This window comes from Anguilla rostrata, chromosome 2, assembly GCF_018555375.3.
Source record: "Anguilla rostrata isolate EN2019 chromosome 2, ASM1855537v3, whole genome shotgun sequence".
Taxonomy (NCBI): Eukaryota; Metazoa; Chordata; class Actinopteri; order Anguilliformes; family Anguillidae; genus Anguilla; species Anguilla rostrata.
The window spans coordinates 58,049,235-58,065,999 of record NC_057934.1 but is presented as its reverse complement, the minus strand read 5'-3'; the positions used below and the strand labels follow the sequence as shown (position 1 = coordinate 58,065,999).

Sequence of the window (16,765 nt, the reverse complement as noted above, 5' to 3'; positions counted from 1 at the left end):
AATGTGCTAGAAGACTAATATTTTACAGTGACCCCTATGTAACCTGAATACAATGGAAAATTACAGGAGGCTGTGACTTGTATTCTTAATGGAAAATTACAGAATAAAGACTAATATTTTTAAGGGAAAGTTGGGGTAACTTTCCACAATGACGTTATCACCCAAGAACAGAAAATCATTGTGGTGCCAAGAAGGTCAGGTAGTCCCAAGAACAGGAAATCATTGTGGTGCCAAGAAGGACAGATGGTATTTTGTGTTAGGGGGAGTTGTGGGGTGCACAGTGTATAAAATGAATGTAAAACTGACAATCGAGGTTCAATTCTGCAGAATTGATCCGGCTTTGTGCACCTGTGCAAATAAAGTCTAACTTTTCTGAAGAGCTTGCTGCTGTGGTGTCTTTTCCCTCGTGAAGTTGTTTTCTACAAATTAATGATTGGACTTTGAATTCTGTCGGTTCCTAGACATGACACTACTTAACCTTTCCCATTGCCACACAAATATAAAAATCTGGGGACAACACAGACATTGTATCATTCAAGAAGGAGGCACAAATTATCTCCCACGGCTGAACAAACTTTGGTCCAAAAGATTAAACTGAACCCCAAGACAACAACAAAGGAACAGGTGAAGGAGTTGGAGGTATCAGGTACCAAAGTATCTACATCTACCATTAAGAGAATCTTACATCTCCATGGCCAGAAAGGCTGTCACACAAAGAAGAATCCCCTACTCCAAGACCGGCATAAAAAAAGCCTGAATGAAGTGTGCAGCTGATCACCAAGACTAAGACCTAGCCTTTTGTAGGAGTGTTCTCTGGTGTAGGAATTTGGTCCTTTGTAAAATACAACTCTGAGTTCAGGTCAATAACAATTTATTAACAAAGCAAAAATAGTCCTTAATACAGCATGCAGCATACCGGGTGAAAGCAAGGCAGTTCAATCACACCATAGTGATGTGTGGGCACAAGCTTTTATGCCCCACACCTGAAATAGAATCCTGATATAAAATGCAGGTTCCTGTCCCTGATTGGGTGACAGGCAAACAAATGGACACTGTTACATATGTATGTGGTTTCGAAGGAAACCAAATGGTCATTGTCACCGAGACCTCCTGTCTCACACCCATTGATTATTCTGGCCTCACCCTGGTGGTACCGTCATCACAAGGCTTTGATCCTAACCCCCCCTTGATAATTGAATTAGGTTGATTGTGTTAGGTGACCATCCAAAAACATTGAAGCAGGAAATGTATTTTTCCCTACACTGGTCAGATGAAACAAATATTGAACTGTTTGGCCATAATGAACAGTACTGTGTATGGAGGAAAAAGGGTGAGGCTTTTAATCTGAAAAACACCATCCCAACTGTGAAGCATGGGGGTGGCAGCATCATGTTTTGTGGGTGTTTTGCTGGAAAAGGGACTGGTGCACTTCAGAAAATAGATGGCATCATGAGGAAGGAGGATTATCTAGGAATACTGAAGCTACACCTAAAGACATCAGCTAGAAAGTTAAAACTTGGTCGCAACTGGGTCTTCCAGCAGAACAATGATCCTAAGCTTACCTCCAACATTGAAACAAAATGGCTTAAAGACAAAAAAATGAAAGTATTGGAGAGGCCATCACAAAGCCCTGACCTGAATCCAATAAAAAATTTGTTTTTTATTTTTAATAAATTTGCAAAAATTTCTAAACCTGTTTTTTCTTTAGGGTTTTGTGTGTAGATTGATGAGAATAAAAATTAATTTAATAAATGTAATAATAAGGCTGTAACGTAACAAAATGTGGAAAAAGTGAAGGGGTCTGAATACCTTCTGGTACTGTATTCCATGTAACTCAGTAAGACACACCACAAAGAGATGGTCCAGTTCCAGGCTATTGAGAAAAAACTGCAAATTGCTGCTTGTACATATTTCTTGTAAATTTTCCTTATTTTAACCTGCCAAGGGACTACAGGTGAAATTTAGCTATAAAGCTAATTCTGGGGCAGTTACTATCAGTTACTGCCCATTGTTCCTTTCAAATAAATAAATAAGTAAATAAATAAGTAAATAAGTAAGTAAATAAGTAAGTAAGTAAGTAAGTAAGTAAGTAAGTAAGTAAGTAAGTAAGTAAGTAAGTAAGTAAGTAAGTAAGTAAGTAAGTAAGTAAGTAAGTAAGTAAGTAAATAAATAAATAAATAAATAAATAAATAAATAAATAAATAAACAAACAAACAAGCACCAGCTCGCTGAATGAGAGGCCTGCTGTGAGATTAAGGCAGGAGAAGCTGGTGAAGGTAGAGTGGGCTGACCATGCAGCGGCAGCACAGATATCCACTCAGGAAGCACCCTGCCACAAGGCCCATGAGGTCACCACATCTCGAGTTAAGCGTGCCTGAACCTCCACTGCTATGGCCACACCAGTAAACCCATATGTTGTATGAAATTGCTTCCACAACTCACTTTGAAGGCCTTGCCTTCAACAAATCAAGTAGGCTGTTCTATTTTCCTGTATTATTCGTGGATAAACAATGTTTGTCAAGTCAAAGTTATGCCGAAACAAAGCAATGAGGCTCAAAATGAACTACGTTAATTTTAATGCTACAACAAACTTTGTTTTCTTTGAACCTGCATATTACACATTTCTTCTATGCAGTAGCTCCAGATAAGGTATATAAAGGTGCAACCACTGTCATTGCTTGTTTTTATAAACAGGATTAAAGGTAAAATGGTAATATATCAAACTGAAAATTATGAAACGGGTTAAGGGACTCTGTGAAACCAATTGGAGGAAATTCAAGGAATGTATTCTTATATAATAATAATAATAATAACAACAACAACAGCAATAATAATAATAATAATAAATTAATCTTATATAGTGCTTTTCTCAGTCTCAAAGACGCCTAAATTCTTATATATACTGCATATATATATATATATATATATATATATATATATATATATATATATATATATATATATACATTGGAAGTGGCAACAGTGCCAAGTGTCTGTCTGCCTCATTTTGGACAGAAACTGTATTCAGCAGTGGCATAGCTAAATTCTGAAATTATTATTTTGTGTATAGTTATTGTTTTTGTGTGGTCTCTTGTGTTTATTTGAAGTGCATTTCTTACCCATGGCCATAAAAATCAATATTATAAACTCAAAAGTCTTCCATCATGTTATGTGCTATGTTTTATCAATAAATTTAGTACAATTTCTATATTTGCTTTTCTGTTTTCTTGGCTTTTCTGTCCATTTGCCACACCTCCTGCACCCATACATTCATGTGATTGTGTGAGAAGAAGGAATGCTGGATGGCAAACAACATACCATGCATGCGGCCAGGTGCAACATACCCTCTTGGTGCACTGGACATACTGGATATTTTGCATAGTTTACAGCATACAGGCACAATAATAATGATAATAATGATAATAATAATTATTATTATTATTTATACCCAATAAAACATTAATTGAGCTCTGAAATAAAAAAGGAGAGGGAAATGTGTAGGTGGCAAAAACAGATTTGAGCAGCAGATATCTGAGTTTTGATTAATGCATTTTTGAGTGAAAACATTCCATTCGAAAATGTTGCTGCCAAATTGTGTGCATTTTGAATGTGCATGAAATATCAGAAGTAGGCTATGTGTAGACGGCTGCATAATAAAAAGCTGGTCGTGTCAGCTGATGGCATATCTATGGTCACAAACAAGTCAGACAGTTATAATTTGCACATTTTTTAAAACAAAAATCAGTTACATCCAATAGAAAATGTTTTAACAACATGGTGTAGTCTACCTTAATTGGCCACAAAAATTACAGCTGCAGTTGCCGGGACCGTGAAACAATTCCTATTTATCATTAAGGTTGATTTCAACAGTGTAACTACATTTGTCTCAGATGATAGGCCTACAAGATGCATGTTTTGATACCAAAATGCAATTAATTTAACAGTCAATGCTCTTAATGTTGTATTCAGGAAAGGCATTTGAGCTTATTTTCAAGTACTGTCCAAGTGGAAAGTTGCGTTCGATGACGCTAGTAAGGAGTGTGCAGAGGAAGATTAGAACTAGTTGATTACAAATGATTGGTATAGGCTACTAAACAAGGTATTACACTGTGATGTCTGTCCTTTCCAAACAAGTCCACTAAATGGACATTGCTCTCAGATATTAGTTCCCTACCTCTCCAATTCAAACAATTGCCTGATTACAAGGCTGCAAGATAGGCTTTTCTATTTTCTTGCATTATACATGGATGAACAATGTTTGTCATGTTAAAGTTATGCAGACACAAAATGCAAAGCTCAAAATTATCTATGCATATAAAAGTAAATCTCAAAATTTTTTCAACCTAATTTTGTGTGGGGATTTCTATCTGAAATAAAATCAAAGTTTATTTTAAAACTTGTTTGTACAGATACCACATCTACCCAATTCTTGCCTATATATCAACTGCTGTATTTAAGTCTTTATGACTCCTGTTGGGAATTTTCTCCCATGTGGAACCAAGTCAGGAAAGGTGCAGTAATTACACACTGAGGACCACTTTCCAATTGAAAAGGTTTTATTTTGATGCGCAAAGGGAGACTCGCCACGGTGCCACGACAAGGGTTCCGTACGAATCTCAACGAGACAGCCACAAGTGTGAACATTCCCAGAGAGGAATATACATTGCACCAGACTTCCCGGGGACAACCAAATGGTCTGCTCCTTTGATCTGTGGCTTTTCCTTATAAGCAGTGATTGAACTCTATTTGTGGCCATTTGTCTCTAATAATGGGAAGCAGTTACAGAGTGTAGTGTGAGAATGTGTATTCAGAATGAAGTTAAGACACAGAAAACAACTTAATTGTTCAAACCTATCACTCCAAAAGTGAGCATCACAGAGACTTGGGAAATTAATTAGATGACAATCCTGCAGATTCATCCTATATGATAGTAGGAGGACTCTACCCAAATACTCGTCCAGGCCATCGTAATCTCCCCTCTAGTTTACTGCAGCCTTCTCGCAAGCCTACCAGTCTGTACCACCATAGACTGTAGAAAAAATATGGACAAAGTCACTGTTACATCATCCACTGATTCTCCATGAGCTTGGTGAAACATGTTTTGAAGCCTGGGAAGTTCGGATTGTGAGCGCTGCCATGATGTACAAATTGGAGCCAGAGACTTCACAGTAGGAAAAAGGGTGACCCTTATATGGGCATGAAGTCCTGTTGTCCACTAATTGCATGAAGTACAGCGAACCCGTCAGTGACACAAACTGTCCCTGATTCGTGGTAAATAATGATTGACTTTGTATTTTGAGCATATTTGTTAACATTAACTTACATTGAAATGGGTGACTGAAACACCTATACAATGAATAATGAAATTATTCATTATTTATTGAATAATGAATAATTTCATTGTTCAATATTATTCTAATGCACTAAGCTTTCCCCGTAATGTCGGATATTGTCAGTGATTGTTGAATGTTGTGATTACATGGCATCTGCTTAATGGGCATGGGGTTGGGAGGTGTTTACTACAACAGTAAAAGCAAGACTGAGTAGCCTGCAACCAGTGTTCTGTCTCATTATTCACATATAACACTTTTCTTATTCTGGCATCATGAATACTGACCTTAGTTGAGGCTAGAGAGGCCTGTAAATCTTTGGATGTTCTTCTGGGATATTATTTGGATGTTCATCTGTGACTCACTGGATGAGCTATCACTGTGCCCTTGGAGAAATGTAGCATTTTTGCTCATTTTGAAATTTGCATTACACATAAAACAGGGTTACTGTGTGTCCATTTAAATTTATTAAAGTTATTTTTGTTAGATTACAACATGTTGTAGCCTACATCATTCAGTTCTTTATTTTGAAATCTTACTTGCTGATCTTGGTGTGGCTGGACAACGCACCCGTACTGCCTACTTCATTGGTTGAGAGGAAGGAAAGCAACATGGATGGAATGTAGAATCTGCCCACATATGAAATGGTAGAAGTATGTGCATTCCACGGCTACTGACTTGCACAAAGAAAACGTGACCTTGTCAGCTGACATCTCACGTCATAGTCATAAGATGAATCAGGCAATTATGTTTTGCACATGATATTTGTTTTGGAAGGAAATTCAGTTGCATCCGTTAGGTATTCTTGCCAAGACTGCATGCCTTGGTTGTGTTGCTAAATTACTGCTCAGTCCCAGGTAGTTTCAAACAATGTTTACTGATCTTTGAGCTTGATTTCAACGATGTATCTACATTCGTCTTTGAATAATGCAGGATACATTGCATTACAGGCATTTAGCAAATGGTCATTACATTTTTCACTACAGGCATTCAACAGACGCACTTATCCAAAGCGACTTACACAATTGTTTACATAGCATTTACACTGCATCCATTTATACAGCTGGATATATACTGAAGCAATGCAGGTTAAGCACCTTGCACAAGGGTACAACAGCAGTGCCCTACCTGGGAATCAAACGTGTGACCTTTAAGTTACAAGACCAGCTCCATACCCACTATACAATGCTACCTGACTTTACCAGAATTTACAATAATATTCCACAGTAAATTATTGTAATCAGCATTTTACTGTGAAATGAATGGTTTTCTGAATTTTACAAGCGTTAACATTAATATTTCACCATAAAATATCGTAATAAGAATGTTACTGTGAAATTGATGGTTACCTGGATTTTACAAGATGTAACAATACTATTTCACAGTGTAACCAGAATATTACTGTGAAATCAATGCAAGCTTGGAATTATTACAGCAAAATATGGTTAAATTTGAAGTGAACCGGACCGCGCAGCTCTGATTGAAATATACAGTTCAGTTGTTGAAATGGTTGAAACCTATCAACTCATAACTTGATATATAGGATGAAATGTCACAACACTGGCTAAACTGTGTGAGTGAGAAAGGAAAGCATGTATTTTGGAGATACAATGCCAAAAATCTATGAAACTGAAAGCTTTTGTCACTTTTGTTTATGCACCAGCCCAGAGAGAGCTCAAAATCAAAGAAGATAGGGACTTCAACCAGAGAGTTCATACTTGTCTGCAAAACTATTTGATTTTGAGTACCTTTCAGTGTAGACATAATTTTCTGACTGGACAGTATAGGCCCTACTGTATTTACATTGGCAAATTTTTCTGTCAGTGTCTGGAGGTTTGTTTGTTGTCAGATGTACACCCACAATCATTCTTATAAGTTGGCGACTCTGGTTGTATAAATTGCAGCTCAGTCACAGGCAGCATTTGTAGGGAAATTTTGAGACTCCCCATGATTGAGATGACGTCACATGTTAAAGTTTTTTGTTAAAGGGTATTCCTGTCAATGTTGATCAGACTGTTTCCTCCAAACTCTCGATGCTGCATGATAAAAATATATCACATGTATAACTATATACTAATATAATCAATATGTAATCCAATAAACCTATATCAGTAGTTGCAGCTAAGCTTATGGAAACGCAAGAAACCACAGTGTACACTGTAGAAAGAAAGCAAACGCAGAAGGCTTAAAAAAACCATACTTACTCAGCAGAAAATTATTGCCAAATAGAAGTGCTAGAAGACTAATACTTTACAGTGACCCCTGTGTAACCTGAATACAGTAGAAAAGTGCAGGAGGCTATAACTCTGTGAACTTGTATGCGTAATGGAAAAATACAGAAAGCAATGACGTGTATGCATAGTGGAAAAGTACAGAGTAAGGGAAAGTTGGGGTAACTGTCCACTACGATAAGATTACCATAGAACCGAAAACCATTGATATAAGATCATCATAGAACCGAAAATCATTATGGTGCCAAGAAAGTCAGGTTGACCCACGAGCAGGAAACTGAAAATCCTTACGCGGCCAAAAAAGATCCTAACTGTGCCAAAAAGACCAGATGGCTGGTATTTTTAGAAATATGTTAAGGGGGGTTGTGGGGCACAATTTGTGTATAAAATGTGTGTAAAACTGACAATCGAGGTTCAATTCGGCGGAATTGATCCGGCTTTGTGCACCTGTGCAATAAAGTCTAAACTTTCTGAAGAGCTTGCTGCTGTTGTGTCTTTTCCCTCGTGAAGTTGTTTTCTACAGATACAGATTGGCTTGGCGTTGAAGTCTCTCGGTTTCCTAGACACGACATTTGGGGGCTCGTCCGGGATACGAAAAAGGATTCATCTTTTTGTAAAACTAACCCGGACACTAACACCGAAAATTGAGGAGAAGAAAGCAGCGAGCTCTTCAGAAACGTGCGCAACGAACCGTGAGTGAATTGAGTGTGGTATAAGTAAAAGGACGATATATATTGTTGTGTTGCAAAGTGTGCTGGAACTAGGAATAGTGTTTGAATATATTTTTGCTGCTGAAGGTTTACACTGTTGCTGTTGTTTTGTTGCAAAGTGTGCTGGAACTAGGAATAATATTTGAATATATTTTTGCTGCTGAAGGTTTTCACTGTTGCTGTTGTTTTAAAAAGAGGTGCCAGAGACTTGGGAGGAGAGAAACCAAAGAAAGGCCACCTGCAAGAGCTCTGGTAAAAGCGTGTTTGGGAAAAACACTGTCCTCTGAGGTATAAAGTAAGAGAAAAAGTATTGTTGGTAAGGTAAAATATTGTTAAACTGTGTTTATGCTTAGATTAGATGCTTGTGCTTGCGTGGAACTAACGTTGTATTGAGGTAAAAATTGTGATTTACGTGTATGTGCAACTATAAAGGAAAAAGGGGGAAAATAAGTAAAGAAACGTGAAGTGTGTAGAAGAAATAGAATAAAAGTATAAAGTAAACATAAAATCATGGAAAAAGGAGAGAAAACGCCGGTTGAAATAATCACGGGAAAATATCCTGAATGTAAAAAGGAGATAGAACATATATCAGGAAAATGGAAAAAAAAGAACTAAAAGAATGGCAACAAAATGGCCTAAGGGGGGTACGTTTGATAGAGAAATATGCGATCAGATGGGAGGGGTAATAGCAAATTATAGAACAGGAGACAAGTCAGAAAAAAGAAAGCGAAAAAGAGAACAGGAAAAAAGAATTTTAGGATGGTTTAGGTCCGCTTCCCTAGAAAAATATGTAGGAATGAGTGGGGGTCGCAGTGAAGAAATAATCCCTCCTCCGTATGCCCCGCAGTCATCGGGACATACGGAAATAAAAGAGAAAGGCGTGTATCCAATAGGCCCGGTAACATCTGCAGTGACAGTGTGTCCACTAGTAAAAGGACAGGTTCAGATACAAGGGTGGGTAGAACATGAGGAAAGTGAGGAACAGCTCGGGATAGAGAGAGCGTGGCTCGAGGAAGAAAAGGGAAAAATAGAAAAAAGGGTAACAGAGCTAAGGAGAGAGTACAAGGAAGTGGAGGAATTAGAAGAGCTGTTAAAAGAAAAATATAATCAGTATGATGAATACCATAGCCGGTTAATAAAAAAAAGGCAAAAGAGATAAGAGACACTGAGAAAAAACAGCAAGCGTCTAAAATATGCCAAAAGTCTGAACAGGTGGGGTCAAAAAGGGACGGGGAAACACATAAAAAACGTTTTCCAAACTTTAGATGGGAAAAGCTCCCGTATAACACGTGGGAAAAGCTGAAGCAAAAAATTACCAAGAGAACAGATTCTCGAGATAAACATAAGCCAAGTTTAGCAAAAGGCACTACAAATAGAAAGCAAATCCCCCAAGCAGAGTATGAATTAGAATACAATGAAGGGGAGGAGGAGTTCTCCCCAGCAGAAAAAAATGAGGCAGGCGACAATGAGGCATGCCAGGCAAACAATAGCGAGGCAGAAGAGTCAGACGGGGAAGAAGGGCCTGCACAGGTGGGGGGAGATTTAGCTGGGCGATATCAAAACGTAAGAGAAAGACCGCCAACCCGGCGTAACCCAGCAGCAGAAGGATATAGCCATAATGCTAATAACCCCAACACTATAGCACCATTGTTGATTAGGGAAGGGGGTGTACCCCGATACATTCCCTGGTCCACCCAAGATATGCCTAATGTAATAACCAATCTCCCTGATTTGCAGAATGGAGCAAGCCACTGGATCAGGGTGCTGGAGGAGGAGACGACAGGCCGGATCCTGGCTGTGGGGGACCTGAAGGCTCTCCTGGGAAAGGTTGTGGGGATGGAAACAATGCTGGACATATTTGAGCAGGCTGGCTTTGACAGAAACCATGCGCAGTCTCCAGCAGTGGACGGTGGGCCGTTTGATAACATGCGTGGGGTTGTTTGGACTGCTCTACGAGCCCTGTATCCCGCACGACCGGACATAACGACCTTAACGGGACCGCCGTTAAAAGACAATGAACTACCGGCAACATACATCCACACGCAGTTGCGCAGGTGGAGATTGTTAACTGAAAGGGACGTACAGGCAGATCACCCTCTTCCGCAAAGCCATCCGGGAGGGGATGTCACCGGAAGTGGGGCGCCGCCTCGATGAGGTGGTGGGACTGAACACCATGACACACAGAGAGTTTGTGGATCATGTGGTGCACGCTGTGGACAGGCAGCGGAAAGAGGGTATATTTATTAATAAAAATAGGCGCAAAAGAAGCAAAATTAGAGGCCGTAGTAGGGGATATTAAGACGCAAGTAAAAGACCACATGTGGAGCACTTGGCAAAAATATGTTGAGGCTCAGATCCCGCAGGCAACTGAGCCAGAATATGACTTACATTGTACTATGAGGTTTGATCCATACCAGGATCTAGATCTAGAAAGAGAGTGGAGTAAGGGAAAAGGAGAAAGACAATATTTGGTGTCAACTGCGCTCCTGATAGGACAGGAAGGAGCAGCATTAAACATAGAAAGGACCCCATGGATTGAGCAGAGGTTTCAGGGGGAACGTGCGGCCCCACACATAACGTTAAAAGTCAATCCAGGCTACCAAGCTAAGGACTTAGGACCTATGGTTAAGAGAGCAGAAGAGCTCCAGTTCAGGCCAGCAGAAAATTCTTTAATTTGGTGCACAGCAGATCAAACAATGATCAAAATTATGGTAAGTGCCCAGATGTGGGGAAAGCCCCAAATGGTGGAGTACTTGGGAAGAGTATGGCTGGCGGTAAGAGAATGTCAAATGAACAGTTGGAGACAATGATGAAAGTTCCACTACCACAGACAGTGGGACAAATGATGACATTACATTAATCACATTAATCCATGATTATTGATATTTGAGGTTCATTTCAACAATTTCTAAATTTGTCTCAAATAGGCAATTTTGCGTTGAAAGAATGAAATGAAACCCTCAGAAGTTCGATACCAAACCATACAACCAGGGCCCTTAATGTGGCAGGCCTACTCGCGAATAGCATTTGATCTAGCAGTTTTGTGGAGTCATCAAGAAGATTTTCAAGTATTGTCCAAATAGAAATTTGCGATGCATAGGTCTTGTGAGGAACGTGACAGATCAAGATCACGAGCTAGGTGATTACTAGTTATTGATTTACTGAACAAGGCGCTGCGCAAACACTAGGGGACTTCTTGAACAAACTGGAAAAACGTTGCAAATGTTGCACAGAAAGCAAAACGATATAGGCCTATCCACTGAGTTCATTCACCTGTCCTTTCATGCAGTTTCATGCAGTATATGTTGGTAAATCTTGTCATATCAAAGTTATGCAACAAGGCTCATAATTAGCTACTTGTATTCGGTACTTTCATGTTGCAACACACATTCCATCCTCTTCCACATTCCAGTAGCTAGGCTCCAGGTATATAAAGGTACATAAAGGAGACTCTAAGACTTTTCCACCGGCAAACTTTGTGTGAGGGTTTCCATTTGGATGAAGTGAAAACAAAATTTTATTTTTTAAAATAGCCAGACACCACTATCTACCTTCAAAGAAGAGATCGCCGTCATTGATCACTTTTTAAAGAAGGATTAAAGGCAGATTAAAGGTACTTCCATTTTATGTCTTAAAGGATACAATTTAACCTGTAGCGGAATTGTATTGGTAGCTGATTGAAAGGGCTTCTAAGAAGCAAATGCACCTATGAGAAATTACTATAGGAACGGTGTAGGACATTACACAATTAGTCGTCTATTAAGACGGCGCACTTGAGAAAGCTTTGGTGCGCAATTAGTCTTATGAAAAGATCTGCTGTGCACTTGCTTCTTTGAACCACCGATGCAAATTAGTTCAAACATTGGCCTTTTTAAAAAAATCTTTTTTCAATGTAATTTTTTTTTACATAAGCCTAAATAGCAACAAGTCTATAAAATTGAAAACTAATTTTATAAACATTGCTATTTACAATGAACCCATTTCTCTTTTGAGTCCCTGTCTTCTCGCAGGCTGCGTTTTAAAAACCGAATATGTCTTAAGGCACGTGCACAGATAGACCTCAAGGGGGGCTTGAGCCCCTGCCCCTTTGGTCGGTGGTATTTATAATTTGTATTTTATATAAAATACAAATTATAAATACCACCAAACAAAATATAATTATAATATATTATTAGTAATTATATATATATATATATATATATATATATATGCACGGGTCCGCAGTTTTAGCGTTATGCGTAAATCGCGACCCGTCAGCTGCAGTGCCGGGCGCTGCTATTTTCTATTTAGTATTTTGTATTGTCATAAAACAAAATCACACTTGAAACAACACTTACGATGCTCAAAATAGAATAAACCGGTTTATATCGGTTTTGCCAACTTTAGACTAGGTTACGTTATCCTATAGGTTACTAGCCCATAAGCAAGCTAGTCTAACTATGGTTTGTCAAGCAAGACAACTTACAAATAGGCAATGTTTGAAGCATGTCGCTAAGATTAGTGATGTTATGTGTCCTCTTTTCTTTAGTAATGCCACGGACAGTAGTCCGTTTGTTTAGCCGGTTGTTTTCTAACTCAGAACGTAAAAAGGGAATGGGATTTGGCGTCACCGGTATTATGGGCAAATACACTGGTAAATTTGAGATTTATCTGCCATATGCGAAGCATAGACGTAACAAATTAGTCTTTTCAGTGCTTGCGTGTGCTTGCGCGCCTGCGTGAGTTAATGCGTGCCGTGCGAGCAGTTTGTGGGCATGCTGTGTGGTATCCTCTGTTGTGCACAAAACGTGTTACTAAATCATGCAGCTGTAACTGTACTGTATTCCGCAAATATACTCAGAATAACAAAATGACACAAGACATGAAAACAGATGGAAGTTATGAAATCCTAAAATCAGGCATTTCAGAGTGACACATTTTATCTAATCTTATTTAAAGTTACACTTGTAGTTATTTTTGCTTTAAAATATTATCACATTAACTTGACTGCTCAAAGTAATGGCTAAATGATATTGAATCACGTCCTCATACTGTCTGTAGGTGACTTGCAACGCAATGTCTCGGTCACCATTCAATATTAGCCTAATCTTTTTGTGCTCCGGGTCCGAACACTTTCACTAACTTGCTTTCATTTTGAAAAACCAGAAGTTTATAAAATGTAAACAAAGACGAAAAACAACATTGGTCTACTTTTTAAAGTAAGTTGTATTAATAGTGAGCCAAACAGGTAAAACGGCTTCCAGGTCAATAAATGCATGTCAGTAAATTTTATGCCTGTTTTGGGCCGGTTATTGGTGAACATGCAAGTAATTAATTTTGCTGCTGGTTGCAGTGCAATGCCAAGAAAAGAGAGATTAAGGAAATTTGTTTATAATATTGCATGTGCTTTGTGACAAATAAATAAACCAAAACGTCTTAGCTTCTCACCCTCATTGGATCCAGTTAAAAATAATTACTAAAACAATAAAGACATAATAAACAAAACGCCAAGGCATATTTTCAACTTCGTTTCTTTGTCAGCCAGTTCAGCGCTCTGTCTCCTATGCATGGTCATTCCACGGTCACAGACGCCTACTGTGGAAAGCACTTTTATATCCTGGGCTGAATCGTAACGCAATCCAGACGTGCGTCCAAGACGGCGAGCTTTAGCTAAATTTCGCGAACATATTCAAACTGTTCTCTGTTCACAGCAAACTTATTTCTACACGAACGTTCGTGTTCTGTGCAGCGACGGGTTTACTCCGATGCAGTTTACTGCCGGTTGATTTAATTTGCGGTATTGATGTGACGAGAAGCGCTTTGTCGTTTGAACGCATAACACGCAATTCCTTGCGCCCACTCCCACCAGTATTTTTATTTTATTTTTTGCCTCATATTTGACATCAAAACATTTTTTTTACTTCATCAGTTGTGCGCCCTTCTCCGGATACAGCGTTCACTGAACGAGTAATATCATCCCATGCAACTTTTTTGTGTTATTTCCTTATTGAGTCTAGCGCCTAAGCATGGCTATATGTTCTCCTCTTTTGAAGCTCTTATTACTAACTGTGTACAGCCCGATCTAGCTAATGAAAGTGCTAGCCGGCAGTCCTTTTTTCTTGTGTCTGTTTACAGGCCACCTGGGCCTTATTCGGATTTCTTAAGGGAATTCGCTGAGTTTTTATCACACCTTGCAATTTCAGCAGATAAGGTCATAATTGTTGGTGACTTCAACATACATGTGGATAAAAATGGTGACCCCCTAGCAACAGCTTTTGCCTCTATTATTGATTCCATTGGTTTTGTACAGAATGTTTGTGAGCCTACTCACTACCGTGGCCATACCTTAGACTTAGTTCTGTCACATGGTATTAGTGTGGTAAATCTTACCATCGCACCTCATAACCCTATACTGTCAGATCATTTCCTTATTACGTTCAATATTAAGGCATCAAATCCTCCTGTATCACAGCCTAGATATTACTACAGCCGCTCAATAAACCCTGAGGTTATTCCAAAGTTTTTAAATATGCTTCCGGAGTCATTCCTCTCCATAGAAGAAAAGACTGATGAAAATGCTGATGAAGCCGATCTGGACCAATTGACCAACCAGCTAACCTTTACCCTCAGGAACACTCTTGATGCCGTTTCCCCCCTTAAAAGAAGAAACCCTAGTCAGAAAAAGCACACTCTGTGGTATAACGATACCACCCGGGCCCTGAAGCAGTCTACTAGAAAATTAGAGCGAAAATGGCGATCAACAAAGCTAGAAGTATTTCATCTTGCATGGAAAAACAGCTTTCTTCAGTATAAGCAAGCTCTTGCTTCTTCTAGATCTGCCTTTTTCTCAAAACTTATTGAACAAAATAGACATAACCCAAAATTCCCATTTAGCACTGTGGATAAATTAACTAAAAAACAATCATCAGAGTTTTCATCCTATCCTTCCAACCTTAGCAGCAATGCCTTCATGAACTTCTTCGATCAGAAAATTGAGGCTATTAGAGACCAGATTTCCAAACTGTCTCCATCATGCACTATTCCTGTTCTTGCTAATAAACAGCCCCGCACCTGGTTACAACAGGAAGATTTACAGACAGCAGTACTGAGCTGTTTTACGCCCATTAGCATGATTGAGTTATCTGAATTAGTTATGTCTTCAAAACCGACGACTTGTGTACTCGATCCTATTCCTTCAAACTGGATTAAAGAACTATTTCCAGTACTAGGCCAGCATATCCTAAAAATCGTTAATACATCCCTAGTCACAGGATACGTACCTGAGTCACTAAAAGTGGCAGTCATTAAGCCATTATTGAAGAAACAAAACTTAGAACCCGATACATTGGAAAATTATAGACCTATTTCAAACCTTCCTTTTCTTTCAAAATTATTGGAGAAAATTGTTGCTAAGCAACTAAGTGCATACCTTAGCTCTAACGGTATCCATGAGGTATTCCAATCTGGGTTTAGACCCCACCACAGCACAGAAACCGCACTTATCAAGGTTACAAATGATTTACTACTGTCAGCCGACCGTAACTCTGTGTCGGTTCTTGTGCTCCTCGACCTGAGTGCAGCTTTTGATACAATTGACCATGGAATACTCCTGGACAGACTCCAGGCCTGTGTTGGACTTCATGGACAGGCACTTGCATGGTTTGGATCATACCTCTGTGACAGGAAACAGTTTGTCAAATTAAAAGAAGATGAGTCCAGCTCCTCAATAATGAAATACGGTATTCCACAAGGATCAGTACTAGGACCAGTACTCTTCTCGCTATATATGCTACCACTTGGCAATATTATCCGGGGACATGGCGTAGAGTTCCACTGTTATGCGGACGATACCCAGATTTATATTTCAATGAAACCTGGCGAAGCACTGCCGCTTTCACGGTTAGAGGCCTGTATTGTAGATATCAAGGTTTGGATGCTTTCAAATTTTCTGCTCCTAAATTCAGACAAGACTGAAATGTTGGTTTTAGGTCCCAAAATATTATGGGAGAAATTGTCTACTCTCACCTTAAACTGTGATGGTTGTTTGGCTGAACCTAATATGGTCGTTAAAGACCTTGGTGTCACCATTGATCCTGATCTATCTTTTGACACCCATATAAAAAACACATCCAGAATTGCCTTCTTTCAGCTGCGCAACATAGCTAAAATGAGAAATTTCCTGTCAGTCGAGGATGCTGAAAAATTGATCCATGCATTTGTTACGTCTAGGTTAGACTACTGTAACGCCCTGCTTTCTGGCTGCCCTAATAACTCGTTAAAGAGTCTCCAGCTTGTGCAGAATGCAGCTGCTCGTATCCTGAGCAGAACTAAGAAGTATGAGCACATTACACCAGTACTAGCGTCGCTTCACTGGCTACCCATTAAGTATAGGATAGACTTCAAGGTTTTGCTCCTGACTTTTAAAGCTCTGCATGGACGTGCACCTGTGTACATATCGAACCTGCTCCTACCTTATAAGCCCACAAGGTCACTCCGATCTCAAGACGCAGGCTAC

At 39.2% G+C, this 16,765-nt stretch overlaps 1 protein-coding gene and 1 long non-coding RNA gene across 6 annotated transcripts in view; both read left to right on the top strand.

The window, feature by feature from the left end:
* Positions 1-16,765, top strand: part of LOC135249261 (LIM domain only protein 7-like) — a 78,879-nt gene that overhangs the window by 18,576 nt on the left and 43,538 nt on the right. The gene's annotated exons all lie outside the window — the stretch shown is intronic.
* LOC135249290 (uncharacterized) lies at positions 7,256-8,578 on the top strand. The gene is made up of 2 exons (XR_010328638.1): positions 7,256-8,253; positions 8,467-8,578. It is a non-coding gene; the product is annotated as an uncharacterized LOC135249290 (long non-coding RNA).